Genomic DNA, 27,609 nt, shown 5'->3' with positions numbered 1-27,609 from the left:
CCAAAGTGACGAGAGGATAATGGAGATTTTGAATCTCTGCGTACACTTTTGGACACTGGACACCTGTGGATTGTGTGCGGCCCACTGATATCTGAGCGCTATGTGACACGCTCGATGGCACAGCTGCCTGTGACCAAAGTGACGAGAGGATAATGGAGATTTTGAATCTCTGCGTACACTTGTGGACAGTGGACACTTGTGGATTGTGTGCGGCCCAATGATATCTGAGCGCTATGTGACACGCTCGATGGCACAGCTGCCTGTGACCAAAGTGACGAGAGGATAATGGAGATTTTGAATCTCTGCGTACACTTGAGGACAGTGGACACTTGTGGATTGTGTGCGGCCCACTGATATCTGAGCGCTATGTGACACGCTCGATGGCACAGCTGCCTGTGACCAAAGTGACGAGAGGATAATGGAGATTTTGAATCTCTGCGTACACTTTTGGACACTGGACACTTGTGGATTGTGTGCGGCCCACTGATATCTGAGCGCTATGTGACACGCTCGATGGCACAGCTGCCTGTGACCAAAGTGACGAGAGGATAATGGAGATTTTGAATCTCTGCGTACACTTTTGGACACTGGACACTTGTGGATTGTGTGCGGCCCACTGATATCTGAGCGCTATGTGACACGCTCGATGGCACAGCTGCCTGTGACCAAAGTGACAAGAGGATAATGGAGATTTTGAATCTCTGCGTACACTTTTGGACACTGGACACTTGTGGATTGTGTGCGGCCCACTGATATCTGAGCGCTATGTGACACGCTCGATGGCACAGCTGCCTGTGACCAAAGTGACGAGAGGATAATGGAGATTTTGAATCTCTGCGTACACTTTTGGACACTGGACACTTGTGGATTGTGTGCGGCCCACTGATATCTGAGCGCTATGTGACACGCTCGATGGCACAGCTGCCTGTGACCAAAGTGACGAGAGGATAATGGAGATTTTGAATCTCTGCGTACACTTTTGGACACTGGACACTTGTGGATTGTGTGCGGCCCACTGATATCTGAGCGCTATGTGACACGCTCGATGGCACAGCTGCCTGTGACCAAAGTGACGAGAGGATAAGGGAGATTGGATTGCTTTTAAAAAAGCAGTTTGCGGAGCAGTGGGTAAACAGCAATGCCAGCGTGTCAGGAAGCCTTAAAAGGCAGCCCAACAACCAACACCACTGATACACCACAATATAGCCTCCCCTTGCACTGCACACACAGTGACTTGTGTGTTGTGCAGCCCAAATCGCGAGCAGCAGAAGCAGTTTTTTTGTCTTCTTCCCTGCCTAACGCTCTCCCTACAGAATCAGCAGCAACCTCTCCCTATACTAAGATCGGCAGAAGTAAGATGGCGGTCGGCGTGCACGCCCTTTTATACCCCCTGTGACGCCCACCAAAGCAAGCCAATCACTTGCATGCCCTTCTGAAAGATGGTGGTGACCCGTGCCTATGTCATCACGTTGCCCACAGTGTCCGTGGATCCTGATTGGCTGAAAAAGAGCACAAAACAAACTTTTGAAACGCGACTTTGGCGCGTAAGTCGCCGACCTCGTGGCCGACCTCATCCTAGGGTCGGGTTTCGTTTCATGAAACCCGACTTTGCCAAAAGTCGGCGACTTTTGAATTTTTTCGACCCGTTTCGCTCAACTCTAATTGTGCTGAGCTTAATCACGCGTCTTTTACTTTAACCTAGAGCTGGATTCACCATCTACACTGATTACTATTGCTCTGTCACATACTCCACACTTCTGCTGCGTTTGTCTGTGTGTTGACTAATGAAGGCCAGGAAACCTTCTCTGTGTGCTGCGCTGTATATGGTAGAGCCCAGAGTTGCTAGTCTCCTCCCAAAAGCCTGGAGTCAATTGACAATGTAGAGCTAGAGTTTGCAGAGGGGAGAACCGGGGAAAATGCAGAATACAAGACATATAAGGGTCAAAAATAGTCTGATTTCCCATGTACACACACTGCAGCGTATTCTGAAAAGTTACTTGAAAGTACAGTTACTACTCTCGACTCCACAATGGCAAGTTATTCTAGGTTTGAAAAAAAAAACTTGCATTTTCACACAGTTCGTAACTGGGGATGTAGCTCAGTGGTAGAGCGCACGCTTTGCATCTGTGAGGCATCTCCATGGCCAGCCTGCATGTATGTGCAAGGAACGCACTTCCTTTCGGTGGTCACTTTTTCTCACCCTTGTTCGCTTCCTGCAGCCGCTGTGTGAAGTAAATACGTGTGAGTGCTCCAGGCTTCCGGTACACTTTTGGGGATGTAGCTCAGTGGTAGAGCGCATGCTTTGCATGTATGAGGTCCTGGGTTCAATCCCCAGCATCTCTCACCTTTTTCAAATATGGCTAGACATCTTTGGCTAGCGCACCACTCAAGCTAAGTGTCAAGACTCGCAAGGAATCTCTGCCGCTTAAACTGTTTGCTTTGCCATGTCACTTGGCAGGACAAGGCTTTCTCGATTGCAAGGTCTTAACACTGCCTAAGCCATGGGCAACACTTTTTCCCACTCAGTAAAATGACTTGAATGGGAACTGGACATTCAACAAACTTGGCCAAAATCAATAGTACACGCAAATATAGGAGACTTTCGATTATATAGTCTCAAAGATATTTGCTTTTTTCACCACTTACCAGCCAAGGTTTGCTCTACCCCTGCCTCCTGTATTCACCATCCACTCTGAAAAAAGACAGCTCAACTTCATTGGGATCAAACCTAAACCTCCCACCAACACACCTTGACATTGGGTTGCACAGCTTTTTAGACTTTATGCTAATGATATAGGAGGCGGGAAGGTGAGAAAACTGGCAGAGGGACAATCAGAAGGATTGTGCTGAGCTTAATCACGTGTCTTTTACTTTAACCTAGAGCTGGATTCACCATCTACGCTGATTACTATTGCTCTGTCATATACTCCACACTTCTGCTGCGTTTGTCTGTGTGTTGACTAATGAAGGCCAGGAAACATTCTCTGTGTGCTGCGCTGTATATGGTAGAGCCCAGAGTTGCTAGTCTCCTCCCAAAAGCCTGGAGTCAATTGACAATGTAGAGCTAGAGTTTGCAAAGGGGAGAACTGGTGAAAATGCAGAATACAAAACATATAAGGGTCAGAAATAGTCTGATTTCCCATGTACACACACTGCAGCGTATTCTGAAAAGTTACTTGAAAGTACAGTTACTACTCTCGACTCCAAAATGGCAAATTATTCTAGGTTTGAAAAAAAAAAAACTTGCATTTTCACACATTTCGTAACTGGGGATGTATTTCAGTGTTAGAGCGCACGCTTTGCATGTGTGAGGCCTCGGGTTCAATCACCGGCATCTCCATGGCCAGCCTGCATGTATGTGCAAAGAACGCACTTGCTTTTGGTGGTCACTTTTTCTCACCCTTGTTCGCTTCCTGCAGCCGCTGTGTGAAGTAAATACGTGTGAGTGCTCCAGTCTTCCGGTACACTTTTGGGTATGTAGCTCATATGTATGAGGTCCTGAGTTCAATCCCCAGCATCTCCAACCTTTTTCAAATATGGCTAGACATCTTTGGCTAGCGCACCACTCAAGCTAAGTGTCAAGACTCGCAAGGAATGTCTGCCGCTTAAACTGTTTGCTTTGCCATGTCACTTGGCAGGACAAGGCTTTCTCGATTGCAAGGTCTTAACACTGCCTAAGCCACGGGCAACACTTTTTCCCACTCAGTAAAATGACTTGAATGGGAACTGGACATTCAACAAACTTGGCAAAAATCAATAGTACACGCAAATATAGGAGACTTTCGATTATATAGTCTCAAAGATATTTGCTTTTTTCACCACTTACCAGCCAAGGTTTGCTCTACCCCTGCCTCCTGTATTCACCATCCACTCTGAAAAAAGACAGCTCAACTTCATTGGGATCAAACCTAAACCTCCCACCAACACACCTTGACATTGGGTGGCACAGCTTTTTAGACTTTATGCTAATGATATAGGAGGCGGGAAGGTGAGAGAACTGGCAGAGGGACAATCAGAAGGATTGTGATGAGCTTAATCACGCGTCTTTTACTTTAACCTAGAGCTGGATTCACCATCTACACTGATTACTATTGCTCTGTCATATACTCCACACTTCTGCTGCGTTTGTCTGTGTGTTGACTAATGAAGGCCAGGAAACCTTCTCTGTGTGTTGCGCTGTATATGGTAGAGCCCAGAGTTGCTAGTCTCCTCCCAAAAGCCTGGAGTCAATTGACAATGTAGAGCTAGAGTTTGCAGAGGGGAGAACCGGCGAAAATGCAGAATACAAAACATATAAGGGTCAGAAATAGTCTGATTTCCCATGTACACACACTGCAGCGTATTCTGAAAACTTACTTGAAAGTACAGTTACTACTCTCGACTCCAAAATGGCAAGTTATTCTAGGTTTGAAAAAAAAAAACTTGCATTTTCACTCAGTTTGTAACTGGGGATGTAGCTCAGTGGTAGAGCGCAGGTTTTGCATGTGTGAGGCCCTGGGTTCAATCCCCGGCATCTCCATGGCCAACCTGCATTGCATGTATGTGCAAGGAACGCACTTCCTTTAGGTGGTCACTTTTTCTCACCCTTGTTCGCTTCCTGCAGCCGCTGTGTGAAGTAAATACGTGTGGGTGCTCCAGGCTTCTGTTACACTTCTGGGGATGTAGCTCACATGTATGAGGTCCTGAGTTCAATCCCCACCATCTCCAACGTTTTTCAAATATGGCTAGACATCTTTGGCTAGCGCACCACTCAAGCTAAGTGTCAAGACTCGCAATGAATCTCTGCCACTTAAACTGTTTGCTTTGCCATGTCACTTGGCAGGACAAGGCTTTCTTGATTGCAAGGTCTTAACACTGCCTTAGCCACGGGCAACACTTTTTCCCACTCAGTAAAATGACTTGAATGGGAACTGGACATTCAACAAACTTGGCCAAAATCAATAGTACACGCAAATAAAGGAGACTATCGATTATATAGTCTCAAAGATATTTGCTTTTTTCACCACTTACCAGCCAAGGTTTGCTCTACCCCTGCCTCCTGTATTCACCATCCACTCTGAAAAAAGACAGCTCAACTTCATTGGGATCAAACTTAAACCTCCCACCAACACACGTTGACATTGGGTGGCACAGCTTTTTAGACTTTATGCTAATGATATAGGAGGCGGGAAGGTGAGAAAACTGGCAGAGGGACAATCAGAAGGATTGTGCTGAGCTTAATTACGCGTCTTTTACTTTAACCTAGAGCTGGATTCACCATCTACACTGATTACTATTGCTCTGTCATATACTCCACACTTCTGCTGCGTTTGTCTGTGTGTTGACTAATGAAGGCCAGGAAACCTTCTCTGTGTGCTGCGCTGTATATGGTAGAGCCCAGAGTTGCTAGTCTCCTCCCAAAAGCCTGGAGTCAATTGACAATGTAGAGCTAGAGTTTGTAGAGGGGAGAACCGGTGAAAATGCAGAATACAAGACATATAAGGGTCAGAAATAGTCTGATTTCCCATGTACACACACTGCAGCGTATTCTGAAAAGTTACTTGAAAGTACAGTTACTACTCTCGACTCCAAAATGGCAAGTTATTCTAGGTTTGAAAAAAAAACTTGCATTTTCAAACAGTTTGTAACTGGGGATGTAGCTCAGTGGTAGAGCGCACGCTTTGCATGTGTGAGGCCCTGGGTTCAATCCCCGGCATCTCCATAGCCAGCCTGCATGTATGTGCAAGGAACGCACTTCCTTTTGGTGGTCACTTTTTCTCACCCTTGTTCGCTTCCTGCAGCCGCTGTGTGAAGTAAATACGTGTGAGTGCTCCAGGCTCCAGGTACACTTTTGGGGATGTACCTCAGTGGTAGAGCGCATGCTTCGCATGTATGAGATCATGGGTTCAATACCCAGCATCTCCAACCTTTTTCAAATATGGCTAGACATCTTTGGCTAGCGCACCACTCAAGCTAAGTGTCAAGACTCGCAAGGAATCTCTGCCGCTTAAACTGTTTGCTTAGCCATGTCACTTGGCAGGACAAGGCTTTCTCGATTGCAAGGTCTTAACACTGCCTAAGCCTCGGGCAACACTTTTTCCCACTCAGTAAAATGACGTGAATGGGAACTGGACATTCAACAAACTTGGCCAAAATCAATAGTACACGCAAATAAAGGAGACTTTCGATTATATAGTCTCAAAGATATTTGCTTTTTTCACCACTTACCAGCCAAGGTTTGCTCTACCCCTGCCTCCTGTATTCACCATCCACTCTGAAAAAAGACAGCTCAACTTCATTGGGATCAAACCTAAACCTCCCACCAACACACCTTGACATTGGGTTGCACAGCTTTTTAGACTTTATGCTAATGATATAGGAGGCGGGAAGGTAAGAAAACTGGCAGAGGGACAATCAGAAGGATTGTGCTGAGCTTAATCACGCGTCTTTTACTTTAACCTAGAGCTGGATTCACCATCTACACTGATTACTATTGCTCTGTCATATACTCCACACTTCTGCTGCGTTTGTCTGTGTGTTGACTAATGAAGGCCAGGAAACCTTCTCTGTATGCTGCGCTGTATATGGTAGAGCCAAGAGTTGCTAGTCTCCTCCCAAAAGCCTGGAGTCAATTGACAATGTAGAGCTAGAGTTTGCAGAGGGGAGAACTGGTGAAAATGCAGAATACAAGACATATAAGGGTCAGAAATAGTCTGATTTCCCATGTACACACACTGCAGCGTATTCTGAAAAGTTACTTGAAAGTACAGTTACTACTCTCGACTCCAAAATGGCAAGTTATTCTAGGTTTGAAAAAAAAACTTGCATTTTCACACAGTTTATAACTGGGGATGTAGCTCAGTGGTAGAGCGCATGCTTTGCATGTGTGAGGCCCCGGGTTCAATCCCCGGCATCTCCATAGCCAGCCTGCATGTATGTGCAAGGAACGCACTTCCTTTTGGTGGTCACTTTTTCTCACCCTTGTTCGCTTCCTGCAGCCGCTTTGTGAAGTAAATAAGTGTGAGTGCTCCAGGCTTCCGGTACACTTTTGGGGATGTAGCTCACATGTATGAGGTCCTGAGTTCAATCCCCACCATCTCCAAAATTTTTCAAATATGGCTAGTCATCTTTGGCTAGCGCACCACTCAAGCTAAGTGTCAAGACTCGCAAGGAATCTCTGCCGCTTAAACTGTTTGCTTTGCCATGTCACTTGGCAGGACAAGGCTTTCTTGATTGCAAGGTCTTAACACTGCCTTAGCCACGGGCAACACTTTTTCCCACTCAGTAAAATGACTTGAATGGGAACTGGACATTCAACAAACTTGGCCAAAATCAATAGTACACGCAAATAAAGGAGACTTTCGATTATATAGTCTCAAAGATATTTGCTTTTTTCACCACTTACCAGCCAAGGTTTGCTCTACCCCTGCCTCCTGTATTCACCATCCACTCTGAAAACAGACAGCTCAACTTCATTGGGATCAAACTTAAACCTCCCACCAACACACGTTGACATTGGGTGGCACAGCTTTTTAGACTTTATGCTAATGATATAGGAGGCAGGAAGGTGAGAAAACTGGCAGAGGGACAATCAGAAGGATTGTGCTGAGCTTAATCACGCGTCTTTTACTTTAACCTAGAGCTGGATTCACCATCTACACTGATTACTATTGCTCTGTCATATACTCCACACTTCTGCTGCGTTTGTCTGTGTGTTGACTAATGAAGGCCAGGAAACCTTCTCTGTGTGCTGCGCTGTATATGGTAGAGCCCAGAGTTGCTAGTCTCCTCCCAAAAGCCTGGAGTCAATTGACAATGTAGAGCTAGAGTTTGTAGAGGGGAGAACCGGTGAAAATGCAAAATACAAGACATATAAGGGTCAGAAATAGTCTGATTTCCCATGTACACACACTGCAGCGTATTCTGAAAAGTTACTTGAAAGTACAGTTACTACTCTCGACTCCAAAATGGCAAGTTATTCTAGGTATGAAAAAAAAAAACTTGCATTTTCACACAGTTTGTAACTGGGGATGTAGCTCAGTGGTAGAGAGCATGCTTTGCATGTGTGAGTCCCCGGGTGCAATCCCCAGTATCTCCTTGGCCAGCCTGCATGTATGTACAAGGAACGCACTTCCTTTTGGTGGTCACTTTTTCACACCCTTGTTCGCTTCCTGCAGCCGCTGTGTGAAGTAAATACGTGTGAGTGCTCCAGACTTCCGGTACACTTTTGTGGATGTAGCTCAGTGGTAGAGCGCATGCTTCACATGTATGAGGTCCTGGGTTCAATCCCCAGCATCTCCAACCTTTTTCAAATATGGCTAGACATCTTTGGCTAGCACACCACTCAAGCTAAGTGTCAAGACTCGCAAGGAATCTCTGCCGCTTAAACTGTTTGCTTTCCATGTCTCTTGGCAGGACAAGGCTTTCTCGATTGCAAGGTCTTAACACTGCCTAAGCCACGGGCAACACTTTTTCCCACTCAGTAAAATGACTTGAATGGGAACTGGACATTCAACAAACTTGGCCAAAATCAATAGTACATGCAAATAAAGGAGACATTCGATTATATAGTCTCAAAGATATTTGCTTTTTTCACCACTTACCAGCCAAGATTTGCTCTACCCCTGCCTCCTGTATTCACCATCCACGCTGAAAAAAGACAGCTCAACTTCATTGGGATCAAACTTAAACCTCCCACCAACACACCTTGACATTGGGTGGCGCAGCTTTTTAGACTTTATGCTAATGATATAGGAGGCGGGAAGGTGACAAAACTGGCAGAGGGACAATCAGAAGGATTGTGCTGAGCTTAATCACGCGTCTTTTACTTTAACCTAGAGCTGGATTCACCATCTACACTGATTACTCTTGCTCTGTCATATAGTCCACACTTCTGCTGTGTTTGTCTGTGTGTTGACTAATGAAGGCCAGGAAACCTTCTCTGTGTGCTGCGCTGTATATGGTAGAGCCCAGAGTTGCTAGTCTCCTCCCAAAAGCCTGGAGTCAATTGGCAATGTAGAGCTAGAGTTTGCAGAGGGGAGAACCGGTGAAAATGCAGAATACAAGACATATAAGGGTCAGAAATAGTCTGATTTCCCATGTACACACACTGCAGCGTATTCTGAAAAGTTACTTGAAAGTACAGTTGCTACTCTCGACTCCAAAATGGCAAATTATTCTAGGTTTGAAAAAAAAAAACTTGCATTTTCACACAGTTGGTAGCTGGGGATGTAGCTCAGTGGTAGAGCGCACGCTTTGCATGTGTGAGGCCCAGGGTTCAATCCCCGGCATCTCCATAGCCAGCCTGCATGTATGTGCAAGGAATGCACTTCCTTTTGGTGGTCACTTTTTCTCACCCTTGTTCGCTTCCTGCAGCCGCTGTGTGAAGTAAATACGTGTGAGTGCTCTAGGCTTCCGGTACATTTTTGGGGATGTAGCTCAGTGGTAGAGCGCATGCTTTGCATGTATGAGGTCCTGGGTTCAATCCCCAGCATCTCCAGCCTTTTTCAAATATGGCTAGACATCTTTGGCTAGCGCACCACTCAAGCTAAGTGTCAAGACTCGCAAGGAATCTCTGCCGCTTAAACTGTTTGCTTTGCCATGTCACTTGGCAGGACAAGGCTTTCTCGATTGCAAGGTCTTAACACTGCCTAAGCCACGGGCAACACTTTTTCCCACTCAGTAAAATGACTTAAATGGGAACTGGACATTCAACAAACTTGGCCAAAATCAAAAGTACACGCAAATATAGAAGACTTTCGATTATATAGTCTCAAAGATATTTGCTTTTTTCACCACTTACCAGCCAAGGTTTGCTCTACCCCTGCCTCCTGTATTCACCATCCACTCTGAAAAAAGACAGCTCAACTTCAATGGGATCAAACCTAAACCTTCCACCAACACACCATGACATTGGGTTGCACAGCTTTTTAGACTTTATGCTAATGATATAGGAGGCAGGAAGGTGAGATAACTGGCAGAGGGACAATCAGAAGGATTGTGCTTAGCTTAATCACGCGTCTTTTACTTTAACCTAGAGCTGGATTCACCATCTACACTGATTACTATTGCTCTGTCATATACTCCACACTTCTGCTGCGTTTGTCTGTGTGTTGACTAATGAAGGCCAGGAAACCTTCTCTGTGTGCTGCGCTGTATATGGTAGAGCCCAGAGTTGCTAGTCTCCTCCCAAAAGCCTGGAGTCAATTGACAATGTAGAGCTAGAGTTTGCAGAGGGGAGAACCGGTGAAAATGCAGAATACAAGACATATAAGGGTCAGAAATAGTCTGATTTCCCATGTACACACACTGCAGCGTATTCTGAAAAGTTACTTGAAAGTACAGTTACTACTCTCGACTCCAAAATGGCAAGTTTTTCTAGGTTTGAAAAATAAAAACTTGCATTTTCACACAGTTTGTAACTGGGGATGTAGCTCAGTGGTAGAGCGCACGCTTTGCATGTGTGAGGCCCCGGGTTCAATCCCCGGCATCTCCATAGCCAGCCTGCATGTATGTGCAAGGTTCGCACTTTCTTTTGGTGGTCACTTTTTCTCACCCTTGTTCGCTTCCTGCAGCCGCTGTGTGAAGTAAATACGTGAGAGTGCTCCAGGCTTCCGCTACACTTTTGGGGATGTAGCTCAGTGGTAGAGCACATGCTTCGCATGTTTGAGTTCCTGGGTTCAATCCCCAGCATCTCCAACCTTTTTCAAATATGGCTAGACGTCTTTGGCTAGCGCACCACTCAAGCTAAGTGTTAAGACTCGCAAGGAATCTCTGCCGCTTAAACTGTTTGCTTTGCCATGTCACTTGGCAGGACAAGGCTTTCTCGATTGCAAGGTCTTAACACTGCCTAAGCCACGGGCAACACTTTTTCCCACTCAGTAAAATGACTTGAATGGGAACTGGACATTCAACAAACTTGGCCAAAATCAATAGTACACGCAAATATAGGAGAATTTCGATTATATAGTCTCAAAGATATTTGCTTTTTTCACCACTTACCAGCCAAGGTTTGCTCTACCCCTGCCTCCTGTATTCTCCATCCACTCTGAAAAAAGACAGCTCAACTTCATTGGGATCAAACCTAAACCTCCCACCAACACACCTTGACATTGGGTTGCACAGCTTTTTAGACTTTATGCTAATGATATAGGAGGCGGGAAGGTGAGAAAACTGGCAGAGGGACAATCAGAAGGATTGTGCTGAGCTTAATCACGTGTCTTTTACTTTAACCTAGAGCTGGATTCACCATCTACACTGATTACTATTGCTCTGTCATATACTCCACACTTCTGCTGCGTTTGTCTGTGTGTTGACTAATGAAGGCCAGGAAACCTTCTCTGTGTGCTGCGCTGTATTTGGTAGAGCCCAGAGTTGCTAGTCTCCTCCCAAAAGCCTGGAGTCAATTGACAATGTAGAGCTAGAGTTTGCAGAGGGGAGAACCGGTGAAAATGCAGAATACAAGACATATAAGGGTCAGAAATAGTCTGATTTCCCATGTACACACACTGCAGCATATTCTGAAAAGTTACTTGAAAGTACAGTTACTACTCTTGACTCCAAAATGGCAAGTTATTCTAGGTTTGAAAAAAAAAACTTGCATTTTCACACAGTTCGTAACTGGGGATGTCGCTCAGTGGTAGAGCGCACGCTTTGCATGTGTGAGGCCCCGGGTTCAATCCCCGGCATCTCCTTGGCCAGCCTGCATGTATGTGCAAGGAACGCACTTCCTTTTGGTGGTCACTTTTTCTCACCCTTGTTCTCTTCCTGCAGCCGCTGTGTGAAGTAAATACGTGTGAGTGCTCCATTCTTCCGGTACACTTTTGGGGTTGTAGCTCACATGTATGAGGTCCTGAGTTCAATCCCCTGCATCTCCAACCTTTTTCAAATATGGCTAGACATCTTTGGCTAGCGCACCACTCAAGCTAAGTGTCAAGACTCGCACGGAATCTCTGCCGCTTAAACTGTTTGCTTTGCCATGTCACTTGGCAGGACAAGGCTTTCTCGATTGCAAGGTCTTAACACTGCCTAAGCCACGGGCAACACTTTTTCCCACTCAGTAAAATGACTTGAATGGGAACTGGACATTCAACAAACTTGGCCAAAATCAATAGTACACGCAAATAAAGGAGACTTTCGATTATATAGTCTCAAAGATATTTGCTTTTTTCACCACTTACCAGCCAAGGTTTGCTCTACCCCTGCCTCCTGTATTCACCATCCACTCTGAAAAAAGACAGCTCAACTTCATTGGGATCAAACCTAAACCTCCCACCAACACACCTTGACATTGGGTTGCACAGCTTTTTAGACTTTATGCTAATGATATAGGAGGCGGGAAGGTGAGAAAACTGGCAGAGGGACAATCAGAAGGATTGTGCTGAGCTTAATCACGCGTCTTTTACTTTAACCTAGAGCTGGATTCACCATCTACACTTATTACTATTGCTCTGTCATATACTCCACACTTCTGCTGCGTTTGTCTGTGTGTTGACTAATGAAGGCCAGGAAACCTTCTCTGTGTGCTGCGCTGTATATGGTAGAGCCCAGAGTTGCTAGTCTCCTCCCAAAAGCCTGGAGTCAATTGACAATGTAGAGCTAGAGTTTGCAGAGGGGAGAACCGGTGAAAATGCAGAATACAAGACATATAAGGGTCAGAAAAAGTCTGATTTCCCATGTACACACACTGCAGCGTATTCTGAAAAGTTACTTGAAAGTACAGTTACTACTCTCGACTCCAAAATGGCAAGTTATTCTAGGTTTGAAAAAAAAAAACTTGCATTTTCACACAGTTCGTAACTGGGGATGTAGCTCAGTGGTAGAGCGCACGCTTTGCATGTGTGAGGCCCTGGGTTCAATCCCCGGCATCTCCATAGACAGACTGCATGTATGTGCAAGGAACGCACTTCCTTTTGGTGGTCACTTTTTCTCACCCTTGCTCGCTTCCTGCAGCCGCTGTGTGAAGTAAATACGTGTGAGTGCTCCAGGCTTCCGGTACACTTTTGGGGATGTAGCTCACATGTATGAGGTCCTGAGTTCAATCCCCAGCATCTCCAACCTTTTTCAAATATGGTTAGACATCTTTGGCTAGCGCACTGCTCAAGCTAAGTGTCAAGACTCGCAAGGAATCTCTGCCGCTTAAACTGTTTGCTTTGCCATGTCACTTGGCAGGACAAGGCTTTCTCGATTGCAAGGTCTTAACACTGCCTAAGCCACGGGCAACACTTTTTCCCACTCAGTAAAATGACTTGAATGGGAACTGGACATTCAACAAACTTGGCCAAAATCAATAGTACATGCAAATAAAGGAGACTTTCGATTATATAGTCTCAAAGATATTTGCTTTTTTCACCACTTACCAGCCAAGGTTTGCTCTACCCCTGCCTCCTGTATTCACCATCCACTCTGAAAAAAGACAGCTCAACTTCATTGGGATCAAACCTAAACCTCCCACCAACACACCTTGACATTGGGTTGCACAGCTTTTCAGACTTTATGCTAATGATATAGGAGGCGGGAAGGTGAGAAAACTGGCAGAGGGACAATCAGAAGGATTGTGCTGAGCTTAATCACGCGTCTTTTACTTTAACCTAGAGCTGGATTCACCATCTATACTGATTACTATTGCTCTGTCATATACTCCACACTTCTGCTGCGTTTGTCTGTGTGTTGACTAATGAAGGCCAGGAAACATTCTCTGTGTGCTGCGCTGTATATGGTAGAGCCCAGAGTTGCTAGTCTCCTCCCAAAAGCCTGGAGTCAATTGACAATGTAGAGCTAGAGTTTGCAAAGGGGAGAACCGGTGAAAATGCAGAATACAAAACATATAAGGGTCAGAAATAGTTTGATTTCCCATGTACACACACTGCAGCGTATTCTGAAAAGTTACTTGAAAGTACAGTTACTACTCTCGACTCCAAAATGGCAAATTATTCTAGGTTTGAAAAAAAAAAACTTGCATTTTCACACAGTTCGTAACTGGGGATGTAGCTCAGTGGTAGAGCGCACGCTTTGCATGTGTGAGCCCAGGGTTCAATCCCCGGCATCTCCATAGCCAGCCAGCATGTATGTGCAAGGAACGCACTTCCTTTTGGTGGTCACTTTTTCTCACCCTTGTTCGCTTCCTGCAGCCGCTGTGTGAAGTAAATACGTGTGAGTGCTCCAAGCTTCAAGTACACTTTTGGGGATGTTGCTCAGTGGTAGCGCGCATGCTTCGCATGTATGAGGTCCTGGGTTCAATCCCAACATCTCCAACCTTTTTCAAATATGGCTAGACATCTTTGGCTAGCGCACCACTCAAGCTAAGTGTCAAGACTTGCAAGGAATCTCTGCCGCTTAAACTGTTTGCTTTGCCATGTCCCTTGGCAGGACAAGGCTTTCTCGATTGCAAGGTCTTAACACTGCCTAAGCCACGGGCAACACTTTTTCCCACTCAGTAAAGTGACTTGAATGGGAACTGGACATTCAACAAACTTGGCCAAAATCAATAGTACACGCAAATATAGAAGACATTCGATTATATAGCCTCAAAGATATTTGCTTTTTTCACCACTTACCAGCCAAGGTTTGCTCTACCCCTGCCTCCTGTATTCACCATCCACTCTGAAAAAAGACAGCTCAACTTCATTGGGATCAAACCTAAACCTCCCACCAACACACCTTGACAATGTGTTGCACAGCTTTTTAGACTTTATGCTAATGATATAGGAGGCGGGAAGGTGAGAAAACTGGCAGAGGGACAATCAGAAGGATTGTGCTGAGCTTAATCACGAGTCTTTTACTTTAACCTAGAGCTGGATTCACCATCTACACTGATTACTATTGCTCTGTCATATACTCCACACTTCTGCTGCGTTTGTCTGTGTGTTAACTAATGAAGGCCAGGAAACTTTCTCTGTGTGCTGCGCTGTATATGGTAGAGCCCAGAGTTGCTAGTCTCCTCCCAAAAGCCTGGAGTCAATTGACAATGTAGAGCTAGAGTTTGCAGAGGGGAGAACCGGTGAAAATGCAGAATACAAGACATATAAGGGTCAGAAATAGTCTGATTTCCCATGTACACACACTGCAACGTATTCTGAAAAGTTACTTGAAAGTACAGTTACTACTCTCGACTCCAAAATGGCAAGTTATTCTAGGTTTGAAAAAAAAAAACTTGCATTTTCACACAGTTTGTAACTATGGATGTAGCTCAGTGGTAGAGCGCACGCTTTGCATGTGTGAGGCCCTGGGTTCAATCCCTGGCATCTTCATGGCCAGCCTGCATTGCATGTATGTGCAAGGAACGCACTTCTTTTTGGTGGTCACTTTTTCTCACCCTTGTTCGCTTCCTGCAGCCGCTGTGTGAAGTAAATACGTGTGAGTGCTCCAGGCTCCCGGTACTCTTTTGGGGATGTACCTCAGTGGTAGAGCGCATGCTTCGCATGTATGAGGTCCTGGGTTCAATCCCCAGCATCTCCAACCTTTTTCAAATATTTCTAGACATCTTTGGCTAGCGCACCACTCAAGCTAAGTGTCAAGACTCGCACGGAATCTCTGCCGCTTAAACTGTTTGCTTTGCCATGTCTCTTGGCAGGACAAGGCTTTCTCGATTGCGAGGTCTTAACACTGCCTAAGCCACGGGCAACACTTTTTCCCACTCAGTAAAATGACTTGAATGGGAACTGGACATTCAACAAACTTGGCCAAAATCAATAGTACACGCAAATATAGAAGACTTTCGATTATACAGTCTCAAAGATATTTGCTTTTTTCACCACTTACCAGCCAAGGTTTGCTCTACCCCTGCCTCCTGTATTCACCATCCACTCTGAAAAAAGACAGCTCAACTTCATTGGGATCAAACCTAAACCTCCCACCAACACACCTTGACATTGGGTTGCACAGCTTTTTAGACTTTATGCTAATGATATAGGAGGCGGGAAGGTGAGAAAACTGGCAGAGGGACAATCAGAAGGATTGTGCTGAGCTAAATCACGCGTCTTTTACTTTAACCTAGAGCTGGATTCACCATCTACACTGATTACTATTGCTCTGTCATATACTCCACACTTCTGCTGCGTTTGTCTGTGTGTTGACTAATGAAGGCCAGGAAACCTTCTCTGTGTGCTGCACTGTATATGGTAGAGCCCAGAGTTGCTAGTCTCCTCCCAAAAGCCTGGAGTCAATTGACAAGGTAGAGCTAGAGATTGCAGAGGGGAGAACCGGTGAAAATGCAGAATACAAGACATATAAGGGTCAGAAATAGTCTGATTTCCCATGTACACACACTGCAGCGTATTCTGAAAAGTTACTTGAAAGTACAGTTACTACTCTCGACTCCAAAATGGCAAGTTATTCTAGGTTTGAAAAAAAAAACTTGCATTTTCACACAGTTCGTAACTGGGGATGTAGCTCAGTGGTAGAGCGCACGCTTTGCATGTGTGATGCCCTGGGTTCAATCCCCGGCATCTCCATTGCCAGCCTGCATGTATGTGCAAGGAACGCACTTCCATTTGGTGGTCACTTTTTCTCACCCTTGTTCGCTTCCTGCAGCCGCTGTGTGAAGTAAATACGTGTGAGTGCTCCAGGGTTCCCGTACACTTTTGGGGATGTAGCTCAGTGGTAGAGCGCATGCTTCGCATGTATGAGGTCCTGGGTTCAATCCCCAGCATCTCAACCCTTTTTCAAATATGGCTAGACATCTTTGGCTAGCACACCACTCAAGCTAAGTGTCAAGACTCGCAAGGAATCTCTGCCGCTTAAACTGTTTGCTTTGCCATGTCACTTGGCAGGACAAGGCTTTCTCGAATGCAAGGTCTTAACACTGCCTAAGCCACGGGCAACACTTTTTCCCACTCAGTAAAATGACTTGAATGGGAACTGGACATTCAACAAACTTGGCCAAAATCAATAGTACACGCAAATATAGCAGACTTTCGATTATATAGTCTCAAAGATATTTGCTTTTTTCACCACTTACCAGCCAAGGTTTGCTCTACCCCTGCCTCCTGTATTCACCATCCACTCTGAAAAAAGACAGCTCAACTTCATTGGGATCAAACCTAAACCTCCCACCAACACACCTTGACATTGGGTTGCACAGCTTTTTAGACTTTATGCTAATGATATAGGAGGCGGGAAGGTGAGAAAACTGGCAGAGGGACAATCAGAAGGATTGTGCTGAGCTTAATCACGCGTCTTTTACTTTAACCTAGAGCTGGATTCACCATCTACACTGATTACTATTGCTCTGTCATATACTCCACACTTCTGCTGCGTTTGTCTGTGTGTTGACTAATGAAGGCCGGGAAACCTTCTCTCTGTGCTGCGCTGTATATGGTAGAGCCCAGAGTTGCTAGTCTCCTCCCAAAAGCCTGGAGTCAATTGACAATGTAGAGCTAGAGTTTGCAGAGGGTAGAACCGGTGAAAATGCAGAATACAAGACATATAAGGGTCAGAAATAGTCTGATTTCCCATGTACACACACTGCAGCGTATTCTGAAAAGTTACTTGAAAGTACAGTTACTACTCTCGACTCCAAAATGGCAAGTTATTCTTGGTTTGAAAAAAAAAACTTGCATTTTCACACAGTTCGTAACTGGGGATGTAGCTCAGTGGTAGAGCGCACGCTTTGCATGTGTGAGGCCCCGGGTTCAATCCCCGGCATCTCCATGGCCAGCCTGCATGTATGTGCAAGGAACGCACTTCCATTTCGTGGTCACTTTTTCTCACCCTTGTTCGCTTCCTGCAGCCGCTGTGTGAAGTAAATACGTGTGAGTGCTCCAGGCTTCCCGTACACTTTTGGGGATGTAGCTCAGTGGTAGAGCGCATGCTTCGCATGTATGAGGTCCTGGGTTCAATCCCCAGCATCTCTAACCTTTTTCAAATATGGCTAGACATCTTTGGCTAGCACTCCACTCAAGCTAAGTGTCAAGACTCGCAAGGAATCTCTGCCGCTTAAACTGTTTGCTTTGCCATGTCACTTGGCAGGACAAGGCTTTCTCGATTGCAAGGTCTTAACACTGCCTAAGCCACGGGCAACACTTTTTCCCACTCAGTAAAATGACTTGAATGGGAACTGGACATTCAACAAACTTGGCCAAAATCAATAGTACACGCAAATATAGGAGACTTTCGATTATATAGTCTCAAAGATATTTGCTTTTTTCACCACTTACCAGCCAAGGTTTGCTCTACCCCTGCCTCCTGTATTCTCCATCCACTCTGAAAAAAGACAGCTCAACTTCATTGGGATCAAACCTAAACCTCCCACCAACACACCTTGACATTGGGTTGCACAGCTTTTTAGACTTTATGCTAATGATATAGGAGGCGGGAAGGTGAGAAAACTGGCAGAGGGACAATCAGAAGGATTGTGCTGAGCTTAATCACGTGTCTTTTACTTTAACCTAGAGCTGGATTCACCATCTACACTGATTACTATTGCTCTGTCATATACTCCACACTTCTGCTGCGTTTGTCTGTGTGTTGACTAATGAAGGCCAGGAAACCTTCTCTGTGTGCTGCGCTGTATTTGGTAGAGCCCAGAGTTGCTAGTCTCCTCCCAAAAGCCTGGAGTCAATTGACAATGTAGAGCGAGAGTTTGCAGAGGGGAGAACCGGTGAAAATGCAGAATACAAGACATATAAGGGTCAGAAATAGTCTGATTTCCCATGTACACACACTGCAGCATATTCTGAAAAGTTACTTGAAAGTACAGTTACTACTCTTGACTCCAAAATGGCAAGTTATTCTAGGTTTGAAAAAAAAAACTTGCATTTTCACACAGTTCGTAACTGGGGATGTCGCTCAGTGGTAGAGCGCACGCTTTGCATGTGTGAGGCCCCGGGTTCAATCCCTGGCATCTCCACGGCCAGCCTGCATGTATGTGCAAGGAATGCACTTCCTTTTGGTGGTCACTTTTTCTCACCCTTGTTCGCATCCTGCAGCCGCTGTGTGAAGTAAATACGTGTGAGTGCTCCAGAAATCCGGTACACTTTTGGGGATGTAGCTCAGTGGTAGAGTGCATGCTTCGCATGTATGAGGTCCTGGCTTCAATCACCAGCATCTCCAACCTTTTTCAAATATGGCAAGACATCTTTGGCTAGCGCACCACTCAAGCTAAGTGTCAAGACTTGCAAGGAATCTCTGCCGCTTAAACTGTTTGCTTTGCCATGTCACTTGGCAGGACAAGGATTTCTCGATTGCAAGGTCTTAACACTGCCTAAGCCATGGGCAACACTTTTTCCCACTCAGTAAAATGACTTGAATGGGAACTGGACATTCAACAAACTTGGCCAAAATCAATAGTACACGCAAATATAGGAGACTTTCGATTATATAGTCTCAAAGATATTTTCTTTTTTCACCACTTACCAGCCAAGGTTTGCTCTACCCCTGCCTCCTTTATTCACCATCCACTCTGAAAAAAGACAGCTCAACTTCATTGGGATCAAACCTAAACCTCCCACCAACACACCTTGACATTGGGTGGCACAGCTTTTTAGACTTTATGCTAATGATATAGGAGGCGGGAAGGTGAGAAAACTGGCAGAGGGACAATCAGAAGGATTGAGCTGAGCTTAATCACGCGTCTTTTACTTTAACCTAGAGCTGGATTCACCATCTACACTGATTACTATTGCTCTATCATATACTCCACATTTCTGCTGCGTTTGTCTGTGTGTTGACTAAAGAAGGCCAGGAAACCTTCTCTGTGTGCTGCGCTGTATATGGTAGAGCCCAGAGTTGCTAGTCTCCTCCCAAAAGCCTGGAGTCAATTGACAATGTAGAGCTAAAGTTTACAAAGGGGAGATCCAGTGAAAATGCAGAATACAAGACATATAAGGGTCAGAAATAGTCTGATTTCCCATGTACACACACTGCAGCGTATTCTGAAAAGTTACTTGAAAGTACAGTTACTACTCTCGACTCCAAAATGGCAAGTTATTCTAGGTTTGAAAAAGAAAACCTTGCATTTTCACACAGTTCGTAACTGGGGATGTATCTCAGTGGTAGAGCGCACGCTTTGCATGTGTGAGGCATCTCCATGGCCATCTCCATGACAACATTTTGGTGGTCACTTTTTCTCACCCTTGTTCGCTTCCTGCAGCCGCTGTGTGAAGTAAATACGTGTGAGTGCTCCAGGATCCCTGTACACTTTTGGGGATGTAGCTCAGTGGTAGAGAGCATGCTTCGCATGTATGAGGTCCTGGGTTCAATCCCCAGCATCTCCAACCTTTTTCAAATATGGTTAGACATCTTTGGCTAGCGCACCACTCAAGCTAAGTGTCAAGACTCGCAAGGAATCTCTGCCGCTTAAACTGTTTGTTTTGCCATGTCACTTGGCAGGACAAGGCTTTCTTGATTGCAAGGTCTTAACACTGCCTAAGCCACGGGCAACACTTTTTCCCACTCAGTAAAATGACTTGAATGGGAACTGGACATTCAACAAACTTGGCCAAAATCAATAGTACACGCAAATATAGGAGACTTTCGATTATATAGTCTCAAAGATATTTGCTTTTTTCACCACTTACCAGCCAAGGTTTGCTCTACCCCTGCCTCCTGTATTCACCATCCACTCTGAAAAAAGACAGCTCAACTTCATTGGGATCAAACCTAAACCTCCCACCAACACACCTTGGCATTGGGTGGCACAGCTTTTTAGACTTTATGCTAATGATATAGGAGGCGGGAAGGTGAGAAAACTGGCAGAGGGACAATCAGAAGGATTGTGCTGAGCTTAATCACGCGTTTTTTACTTTAACCTAGAGCTGGATTCACCATCTACGCTGATTACTATTGCTCTGTCATATACTCCACACTTCTGCTGCATTTGTCTGTGTGTTGACTAATGAAGGCCAGGAAACCTCTGTGTGCTGCGCTGTATATGGTAGAGCCCAGAGTTGCTAGTCTCCTCCCAAAAGCCTGGAGTCAATTGACAATGTAGAGCTAGAGTTTGCAGAGGGGAGAACCGGTGAAAATGCAGAATACAAGACATATAAGGGTCAGAAATAGTCTGATTTCCCATGTACACACACTGCAGCGTATTCTGAAAAGTTACTTGAAAGTACAGTTACTACTCTCGACTCCACAATGGCAAGTTATTCTAGGTTTGAAAAAAAAAACTTGCATTTTCACACATTTCATAACTGGGGATATAGCTCAGTGGTAGAGCGCACGCTTTGCATGTGTGAGGCCCCGGGTTCAATCCCTGGCATCTCCATGGCCAGCTTGCATGTATGTGCAAGGAACGCACTTCCGTTTGGTGGTCACTTTTTCTCACCCTTGTTCGCTTCCTGCAGCCGCTGTGTGAAGTAAATACGTGTGAGTGCTCCAGGCTTCCGGTACACTTTTGGGGATGTAGCTCACATGTATGAGGTCCTGAGTTCAATCCCCACCATCTCCAACCTTTTTCAAATATGGCTAGACATCTTTGGCTAGCGCACCACTCAAGCTAAGTGTCAAGACTCGCAAGGAATGTCTGCCACTTAAACTGTTTGCTTTGCCATGTCACTTGGCAGGACAAGGCTTTCTCGATTGCAAGGTCTTAACACTGCCTAAGCCACGGGCAACACTTTTTCCCACTCAGTAAAATGACTTGAATGGGAACTGGACATTCAACAAACTTGGCCAAAATCAATAGTACACGCAAATATAGGAGAATTTCGATTATATAGTCTCAAAGATATTTGCTTTTTTCACCACTTACCAGCCAAGGTTTGCTCTACCTCTGCCTCCTGTATTCTCCATCCACTCTGAAAAAAGACAGCTCATCTTCATTGGGATCAAACCTAAACATCCCACCAACACACCTTGACATTGGGTTGCACAGCTTTTTAGACTTTATGCTAATGATATAGGAGGCGGGAAGGTGAGAAAACTGGCAGAGGGACAATCAGAAGGATTGTGCTGAGCTTAATCACGTGTCTTTTACTTTAACCTATAGCTGGATTCACCATCTACACTGATTACTATTGCTCTGTCATATACTCCACACTTCTGCTGCGTTTGTCTGTGTGTTGACTAATGAAGGCCAGGAAACCTTCTCTGTGTGCTGCGCTGTATATGGTAGAGCCCATAGTTGCTAGTCTCCTCCCAAAAGCCTGGAGTCAATTGACAATGTAGAGCTAGAGTTTGCAGAGGGGAGAACCGGTGAAAATGCAGAATACAAGACATATAAGGGTCAGAAATAGTCTGATTTCCCATGTACACACACTGCAGCATATTCTGAAAAGTTACTTGAAAGTACAGTTACTACTCTTGACTCCAAAATGGCAAGTTATTCTAGGTTTGAAAAAAAAAACTTGCATTTTCACACAGTTCGTAACTGGGGATGTCGCTCAGTGGTAGAGCGCACGCTTTGCATGTGTGAGGCCCCGGGTTCAATCCCTGGCATCTCCATGGCCAGCCTGCATGTATGTGCAAGGAACGCACTTCCTTTTGGTGGTCACTTTTTCTCACCCTTGTTCGCATCCTGCAGCCGCTGTGTGAAGTAAATACGTGTGAGTGCTCCAGAAATCCGGTACACTTTTGGGGATGTAGCTCAGTGGTAGAGTGCATGCTTCGCATGTATGAGGTCCTGGCTTCAATCCCCAGCATCTCCAACCTTTTTCAAATATGGCAAGACATCTTTGGCTAGCGCACCACTCAAGCTAAGTGTCAAGACTTGCAAGGAATCTCTGCCGCTTAAACTGTTTGCTTTGCCATGTCACTTGGCAGGACAAGGATTTCTCGATTGCAAGGTCTTAACACTGCCTAAGCCATGGGCAACACTTTTTCCCACTCAGTAAAATGACTTGAATGGGAACTGGACATTCAACAAACTTGGCCAAAATCAATAGTACACGCAAATATAGGAGACTTTCGATTATATAGTCTCAAAGATATTTTCTTTTTTCACCACTTACCAGCCAAGGTTTGCTCTACCCCTGCCTCCTTTATTCACCATCCACTCTGAAAAAAGACAGCTCAACTTCATTGGGATCAAACCTAAACCTCCCACCAACACACCTTGACATTGGGTGGCACAGCTTTTTAGACTTTATGCTAATGATATAGGAGGCGGGAAGGTGAGAAAACTGGCAGAGGGACAATCAGAAGGATTGAGCTGAGCATAATCACGCGTCTTTTACTTTAACCTAGAGCTGGATTCACCATCTACACTGATTACTATTGCTCTATCATATACTCCACATTTCTGCTGCGTTTGTCTGTGTGTTGACTAAAGAAGGCCAGGAAACCTTCTCTGTGTGCTGCGCTGTATATGGTAGAGCCCAGAGTTGCTAGTCTCCTCCCAAAAGCCTGGAGTCAATTGACAATGTAGAGCTAAAGTTTGCAAAGGGGAGATCCAGTGAAAATGCAGAATACAAGACATATAAGGGTCAGAAATAGTCTGATTTCCCATGTACACACACTGCAGCGTATTCTGAAAAGTTACTTGAAAGTACAGTTACTACTCTCGACTCCAAAATGGCAAGTTATTCTAGGTTTGAAAAAAAAACCATGCATTTTCACACAGTTCGTAACTGGGGATGTATCTCAGTGGTAGAGCGCACGCTTTGCATGTGTGAGGCATCTCCAAGGCCATCTCCATGACCACCTTTTGGTGGTCACTTTTTCTCACCCTTGTTCGCTTCCTGCAGCCGCTGTGTGAAGTAAATACGTGTGAGTGCTCCAGGCTCCCTTTACACTTTTGGGGATGTAGCTCAGTGGTAGAGCGCATGCTTCGCATGTATGAGGTCCTGGGTTCAATCCCCAGCATCTCCAACCTTTTTCAAATATGGCTAGACATCTTTGGCTGCGCACCACTCAAGCTAAGTGTCAAGACTCGCAAGGAATCTCTGCCGCTTAAACTGTTTGCTTTGCCATGTCACTTGGCAGGACAAGGCTTTCTCGATTGCAAGGTCTTAACACTGCCTAAGCCACGGGCAACACTTTTTCCCACTCAGTAAAATGACTTGAATGGGAACTGGACATTCAACAAACTTGGCCAAAATCAATAGTACGCGCAAATATAGCAGACTTTCGATTATATAGTCTCAAAGATATTTGCTTTTCTCACCACTTACCAGCCAAGGTTTGCTCTACCCCTGCCTCCTGTATTCACCATCCACTCTGAAAAAAGACAGCTCAACTTCATTGGGATCAAACCTAAACCTCCCACCAACACACCTTGACATTGGGTGGCACAGCTTTTTAGACTTTATGCTAATGATATAGGAGGCGGGAAGGTGAGAAAACTGGCAGAGGGACAATCAGAAGGATTGTGCTGAGCTTAATCACGCGTCTTTTACTTTAACCTAGAGCTGGATTCACCATCTACACTGATTACTATTGCTCTGTCATATACTCCACACTTCTGCTGCGTTTGTCTGTGTGTTGACTAATGAAGGCCAGGAAACCTTCTCTGTGTGCTGCGCTGTATATGGTAGAGCCCAGAGTTGCTAGTCTCCTCCCAAAAGCCTGGAGTCAATTGACAATGTAGAGCTAGAGTTTGCAGAGGGGAGAACTGGTGAAAATGCAGAATACAAGACATATAAGGGTCAGAAATAGTCTGATTTCCCATGTACACACACTGCAGCGTATTCTGAAAAGTTACTTGAAAGTACAGTTACTACTCTCGACTCCAAAATGGCAAGTTATTCTAGGTTTGAAAAAAAAAACCTTGCATTTTCACACAGTTCGTAACTGGGGATGTATCTCAGTGGTAGAGCGCACGCTTTGCATGTGTGAGGCATCTCCATGGCCATCTCCATGACAACATTTTGGTGGTCACTTTTTCTCACCCTTGTTCGCTTCCTGCAGCCGCTGTGTGAAGTAAATACGTGTGAGTGCTCCAGGATCCCTGTACACTTTTGGGGATGTAGCTCAGTGGTAGAGAGCATGCTTCGCATGTATGAGGTCCTGGGTTCAGTCCCCAGCATCTCCAACCTTTTTCAAATATGGCTAGACATCTTTGGCTAGCGCACCACTCAAGCTAAGTGTCAAGACTCGCAAGGAATCTCTGCCGCTTAAACTGTTTGCTTTGCCATGTCACTTGGCAGGACAAGGCTTTCTTGATTGCAAGGTCTTAACACTGCCTAAGCCACGGGCAACACTTTTTCCCACTCAGTAAAATGACTTGAATGGGAACTGGACATTCAACAAACTTGGCCAAAATCAATAGTACACGCAAATATAGGAGACTTTCGATTATATAGTCTCAAAGATATTTGCTTTTTTCACCACTTACCAGCCAAGGTTTGCTCTACCCCTGCCTCCTGTATTCACCATCCACTCTGAAAAAAGACAGCTCAACTTCATTGGGATCAAACCTAAACCTCCCACCAACACACCTTGCCATTGGGTGGCACATCTTTTTAGACTTTATGCTAATGACATAGGAGGCAGGAAGGTGAGAAAACTGGCAGAGGGACAATCAGAAGGATTGTGCTGATCTTAATCACGCGTTTTTTACTTTAACCTAGAGCTGGATTCACCATCTACGCTGATTACTATTGCTCTGTCATATACTCCACACTTCTGCTGCATTTGTCTGTGTGTTGACTAATGAAGGCCAGGAAACCTCTGTGTGCTGCGCTGTATATGGTAGAGCCCAGAGTTGCTAGTCTCCTCCCAAAAGCCTGGAGTCAATTGACAATGTAGAGCTAGAGTTTGCAGAGGGGAGAACCGGTGAAAATGCAGAATACAAGACATATAAGGGTCAGAAATAGTCTGATTTCCCATGTACACACACTGCAGCGTATTCTGAAAAGTTACTTGAAAGTACAGTTACTACTCTCGACTCCACAATGGCAAGTTATTCTAGGTTTGAAAAAAAAAACTTGCATTTTCACACATTTCATAACTGGGGATATAGCTCAGTGGTAGAGCGCACGCTTTGCATGTGTGAGGCCCTGGGTTCAATCCCTGGCATCTCCATGGCCAGCTTGCATGTATGTGCAAGGAACGCACTTCTGTTTGGTGGTCACTTTTTCTCACCCTTGTTTGCTTCCTGCAGCCGCTGTGTGAAGTAAATACGTGTGAGTGCTCCAGCCTCCCAGTACACTTTTGGGTATGTAGCTCAGTGGTAGAGCGCATGCTTCGCATGTATGAGGTCCTGGGTTCAATCCCCAGCATCTCCAACCGTTTTCAAACTTGGCTAGACATCTTTGGCTAGCGCACCACTCAAGCTAAGTGTCAAGACTCGCAAGGAATCTCTGCTGCTTAAACTGTTTGCTTTGACATGTCACTTGGCAGTACAAGGCTTTCTCGATTGCAAGGTCTTAACACTGCCTAAGCCACGGCAACATTTTTTCCCACTCAGTAAAATGATTTGAAAGGGAACTGGACATTCAACAAACTTGGCCAAAATCAATAGTACACGCAAATATAGGAGACTTTCGATTATATAGTCTCAAAGATATTTGCTTTTTTCACCACTTACCAGCCAAGGTTTGCTCTACCCCTGCCTCCTGTATTCACCATCCACTCTGAAAAAAGACAGCTGAACTTCATTGGGATCAAACCTAAACCTCCCACCAACACACCTTGACATTGGGTGGCACAGCTTTTTAGACTTTATGCTAATGATATAGGAGGCAGGAAGGTGAGAAAACTGGCAGAGGGACAATCAGAAGGATTGTGCTTAGAGTTGAGCGACTTTTGGTTTTTTAGGGTCGCGTTTCGTTTCGTGAAACCCGACTTTTCCAAAAGTCGGGTTGAGCAAGATCGTCCGATTATAGGGAAAAGTCGGGGTCGTCCCAAAACACGAAACCCAATTTAAGTCAATGGGGAATAAAAGTCGGCAGTGAGAGGAGGACAGGAAACACACCTACAGTGCCCATTTGAATGCCAAAAGCATCAATTCTTCTTACTTAAGCTTGTCAACCTTAATTAACTTCATAATACAAGTTACGCACTGAAAAATGGGGGTTATTTGGCTAAATTTGTGGGGGGGGAGGGCTGGCTGCAGGTTTTCATGTGCCCTGGGCGAAAGAGCGCCCCTTTAACACATACTACAACTCATCATGCTCCGATACGGCAGAGAAATAGCGGTATAGTACAATGAAAAATACCTCACTTTTTACATCTCATGACGAGGCCCATCTATTTCTCCATACAAAATCATTGGTCCCATATAATGTTTGAAACAGTATATGATGAGCTCCACATAATGCTACAGTATATTTTGGTCCCCATGGATGAAGCTCCACTGTCTTATGGGCCCAAATAATGCTCCAAACATAATGGGCCCCATTTCTAATGCTCTAGTGTATAATGGGCCCTGTAAATGCTGCTCCAGTGTCTGATGTCCACCTTTGGAATGTTCCAGTGTATGGTGGGCCCCATCTATCATTCTCCAGAGTACAGTGCTCCCCAAAAATTGCTGTCCCAACATAGAAAACAATCAAATAAGTCTCCTCGCTAGGGAATCCCTGTACTTGTCTGGACAGGTGCTGTAGCTTGCTTAACAGCTCGCCAGCCGTTCTCACGCCCAGTATGGATTGCACGTGATTGCACAAAGGTTAGAAAGGGTACCGTATCCCTGGATAACATGTATGGATAGCGTACACATTCAAAATATATGTCTATACAGCATGAGGCAGGCTCAGACGGTGTTAGGCCCAGTATGGATTGCACGTCATTGCACAAAGGTTAGAAGGGGTA

At 45.1% G+C, this 27,609-nt stretch overlaps 27 non-coding genes across 27 annotated transcripts; all 27 read left to right on the top strand.

The window, feature by feature from the left end:
- Nucleotides 1-2,271: 2,271 nt before the first annotated feature.
- TRNAA-UGC (transfer RNA alanine (anticodon UGC)) lies at nt 2,272-2,344 on the top strand. Its single transcript has one exon. It is a non-coding gene; the product is annotated as a tRNA-Ala (tRNA).
- A 2,103-nt stretch (nt 2,345-4,447) lies between these two features.
- On the top strand, nt 4,448-4,519 carry TRNAA-UGC (transfer RNA alanine (anticodon UGC)). The gene has a single exon. It is a non-coding gene; the product is annotated as a tRNA-Ala (tRNA).
- Nucleotides 4,520-5,629: 1,110 nt separating this feature from the next.
- On the top strand, nt 5,630-5,701 carry TRNAA-UGC (transfer RNA alanine (anticodon UGC)). The gene has a single exon. It is a non-coding gene; the product is annotated as a tRNA-Ala (tRNA).
- Nucleotides 5,702-6,826: 1,125 nt separating this feature from the next.
- TRNAA-UGC (transfer RNA alanine (anticodon UGC)) lies at nt 6,827-6,898 on the top strand. Its single transcript has one exon. It is a non-coding gene; the product is annotated as a tRNA-Ala (tRNA).
- Nucleotides 6,899-8,208: 1,310 nt separating this feature from the next.
- TRNAV-CAC (transfer RNA valine (anticodon CAC)) lies at nt 8,209-8,280 on the top strand. The gene has a single exon. It is a non-coding gene; the product is annotated as a tRNA-Val (tRNA).
- Nucleotides 8,281-9,203: 923 nt separating this feature from the next.
- Nucleotides 9,204-9,275, top strand: TRNAA-UGC (transfer RNA alanine (anticodon UGC)). The gene has a single exon. It is a non-coding gene; the product is annotated as a tRNA-Ala (tRNA).
- A 131-nt stretch (nt 9,276-9,406) lies between these two features.
- On the top strand, nt 9,407-9,478 carry TRNAA-UGC (transfer RNA alanine (anticodon UGC)). The gene has a single exon. It is a non-coding gene; the product is annotated as a tRNA-Ala (tRNA).
- A 924-nt stretch (nt 9,479-10,402) lies between these two features.
- TRNAA-UGC (transfer RNA alanine (anticodon UGC)) lies at nt 10,403-10,474 on the top strand. Its single transcript has one exon. It is a non-coding gene; the product is annotated as a tRNA-Ala (tRNA).
- Nucleotides 10,475-10,605: 131 nt separating this feature from the next.
- On the top strand, nt 10,606-10,677 carry TRNAA-CGC (transfer RNA alanine (anticodon CGC)). Its single transcript has one exon. It is a non-coding gene; the product is annotated as a tRNA-Ala (tRNA).
- A 923-nt stretch (nt 10,678-11,600) lies between these two features.
- Nucleotides 11,601-11,672, top strand: TRNAA-UGC (transfer RNA alanine (anticodon UGC)). The gene has a single exon. It is a non-coding gene; the product is annotated as a tRNA-Ala (tRNA).
- A 1,107-nt stretch (nt 11,673-12,779) lies between these two features.
- Nucleotides 12,780-12,851, top strand: TRNAA-UGC (transfer RNA alanine (anticodon UGC)). Its single transcript has one exon. It is a non-coding gene; the product is annotated as a tRNA-Ala (tRNA).
- A 1,107-nt stretch (nt 12,852-13,958) lies between these two features.
- Nucleotides 13,959-14,029, top strand: TRNAA-UGC (transfer RNA alanine (anticodon UGC)). Its single transcript has one exon. It is a non-coding gene; the product is annotated as a tRNA-Ala (tRNA).
- A 1,334-nt stretch (nt 14,030-15,363) lies between these two features.
- Nucleotides 15,364-15,435, top strand: TRNAA-CGC (transfer RNA alanine (anticodon CGC)). Its single transcript has one exon. It is a non-coding gene; the product is annotated as a tRNA-Ala (tRNA).
- A 923-nt stretch (nt 15,436-16,358) lies between these two features.
- On the top strand, nt 16,359-16,430 carry TRNAA-UGC (transfer RNA alanine (anticodon UGC)). The gene has a single exon. It is a non-coding gene; the product is annotated as a tRNA-Ala (tRNA).
- Nucleotides 16,431-16,560: 130 nt separating this feature from the next.
- TRNAA-CGC (transfer RNA alanine (anticodon CGC)) lies at nt 16,561-16,633 on the top strand. Its single transcript has one exon. It is a non-coding gene; the product is annotated as a tRNA-Ala (tRNA).
- A 923-nt stretch (nt 16,634-17,556) lies between these two features.
- Nucleotides 17,557-17,628, top strand: TRNAA-UGC (transfer RNA alanine (anticodon UGC)). Its single transcript has one exon. It is a non-coding gene; the product is annotated as a tRNA-Ala (tRNA).
- A 131-nt stretch (nt 17,629-17,759) lies between these two features.
- On the top strand, nt 17,760-17,831 carry TRNAA-CGC (transfer RNA alanine (anticodon CGC)). Its single transcript has one exon. It is a non-coding gene; the product is annotated as a tRNA-Ala (tRNA).
- Nucleotides 17,832-18,754: 923 nt separating this feature from the next.
- On the top strand, nt 18,755-18,826 carry TRNAA-UGC (transfer RNA alanine (anticodon UGC)). The gene has a single exon. It is a non-coding gene; the product is annotated as a tRNA-Ala (tRNA).
- A 131-nt stretch (nt 18,827-18,957) lies between these two features.
- Nucleotides 18,958-19,029, top strand: TRNAA-CGC (transfer RNA alanine (anticodon CGC)). Its single transcript has one exon. It is a non-coding gene; the product is annotated as a tRNA-Ala (tRNA).
- A 1,091-nt stretch (nt 19,030-20,120) lies between these two features.
- On the top strand, nt 20,121-20,192 carry TRNAA-CGC (transfer RNA alanine (anticodon CGC)). Its single transcript has one exon. It is a non-coding gene; the product is annotated as a tRNA-Ala (tRNA).
- A 920-nt stretch (nt 20,193-21,112) lies between these two features.
- TRNAA-UGC (transfer RNA alanine (anticodon UGC)) lies at nt 21,113-21,184 on the top strand. Its single transcript has one exon. It is a non-coding gene; the product is annotated as a tRNA-Ala (tRNA).
- Nucleotides 21,185-22,290: 1,106 nt separating this feature from the next.
- TRNAA-UGC (transfer RNA alanine (anticodon UGC)) lies at nt 22,291-22,362 on the top strand. Its single transcript has one exon. It is a non-coding gene; the product is annotated as a tRNA-Ala (tRNA).
- Nucleotides 22,363-22,493: 131 nt separating this feature from the next.
- TRNAA-CGC (transfer RNA alanine (anticodon CGC)) lies at nt 22,494-22,565 on the top strand. Its single transcript has one exon. It is a non-coding gene; the product is annotated as a tRNA-Ala (tRNA).
- Nucleotides 22,566-23,655: 1,090 nt separating this feature from the next.
- On the top strand, nt 23,656-23,727 carry TRNAA-CGC (transfer RNA alanine (anticodon CGC)). Its single transcript has one exon. It is a non-coding gene; the product is annotated as a tRNA-Ala (tRNA).
- Nucleotides 23,728-24,817: 1,090 nt separating this feature from the next.
- Nucleotides 24,818-24,889, top strand: TRNAA-CGC (transfer RNA alanine (anticodon CGC)). Its single transcript has one exon. It is a non-coding gene; the product is annotated as a tRNA-Ala (tRNA).
- Nucleotides 24,890-25,809: 920 nt separating this feature from the next.
- TRNAA-UGC (transfer RNA alanine (anticodon UGC)) lies at nt 25,810-25,881 on the top strand. Its single transcript has one exon. It is a non-coding gene; the product is annotated as a tRNA-Ala (tRNA).
- A 131-nt stretch (nt 25,882-26,012) lies between these two features.
- Nucleotides 26,013-26,084, top strand: TRNAA-CGC (transfer RNA alanine (anticodon CGC)). The gene has a single exon. It is a non-coding gene; the product is annotated as a tRNA-Ala (tRNA).
- The last annotated feature ends 1,525 nt before the right edge of the window (nt 26,085-27,609 follow it).

Source organism: Dendrobates tinctorius, unplaced genomic scaffold, assembly GCF_039654945.1.
Source record: "Dendrobates tinctorius isolate UK_male_01 unplaced genomic scaffold, ASM3965494v1 ptg000011l, whole genome shotgun sequence".
Taxonomy (NCBI): Eukaryota; Metazoa; Chordata; class Amphibia; order Anura; family Dendrobatidae; genus Dendrobates; species Dendrobates tinctorius.
Note: the sequence above shows the minus strand (reverse complement) of the source record. Positions and strands in the feature narration are given on the sequence as shown.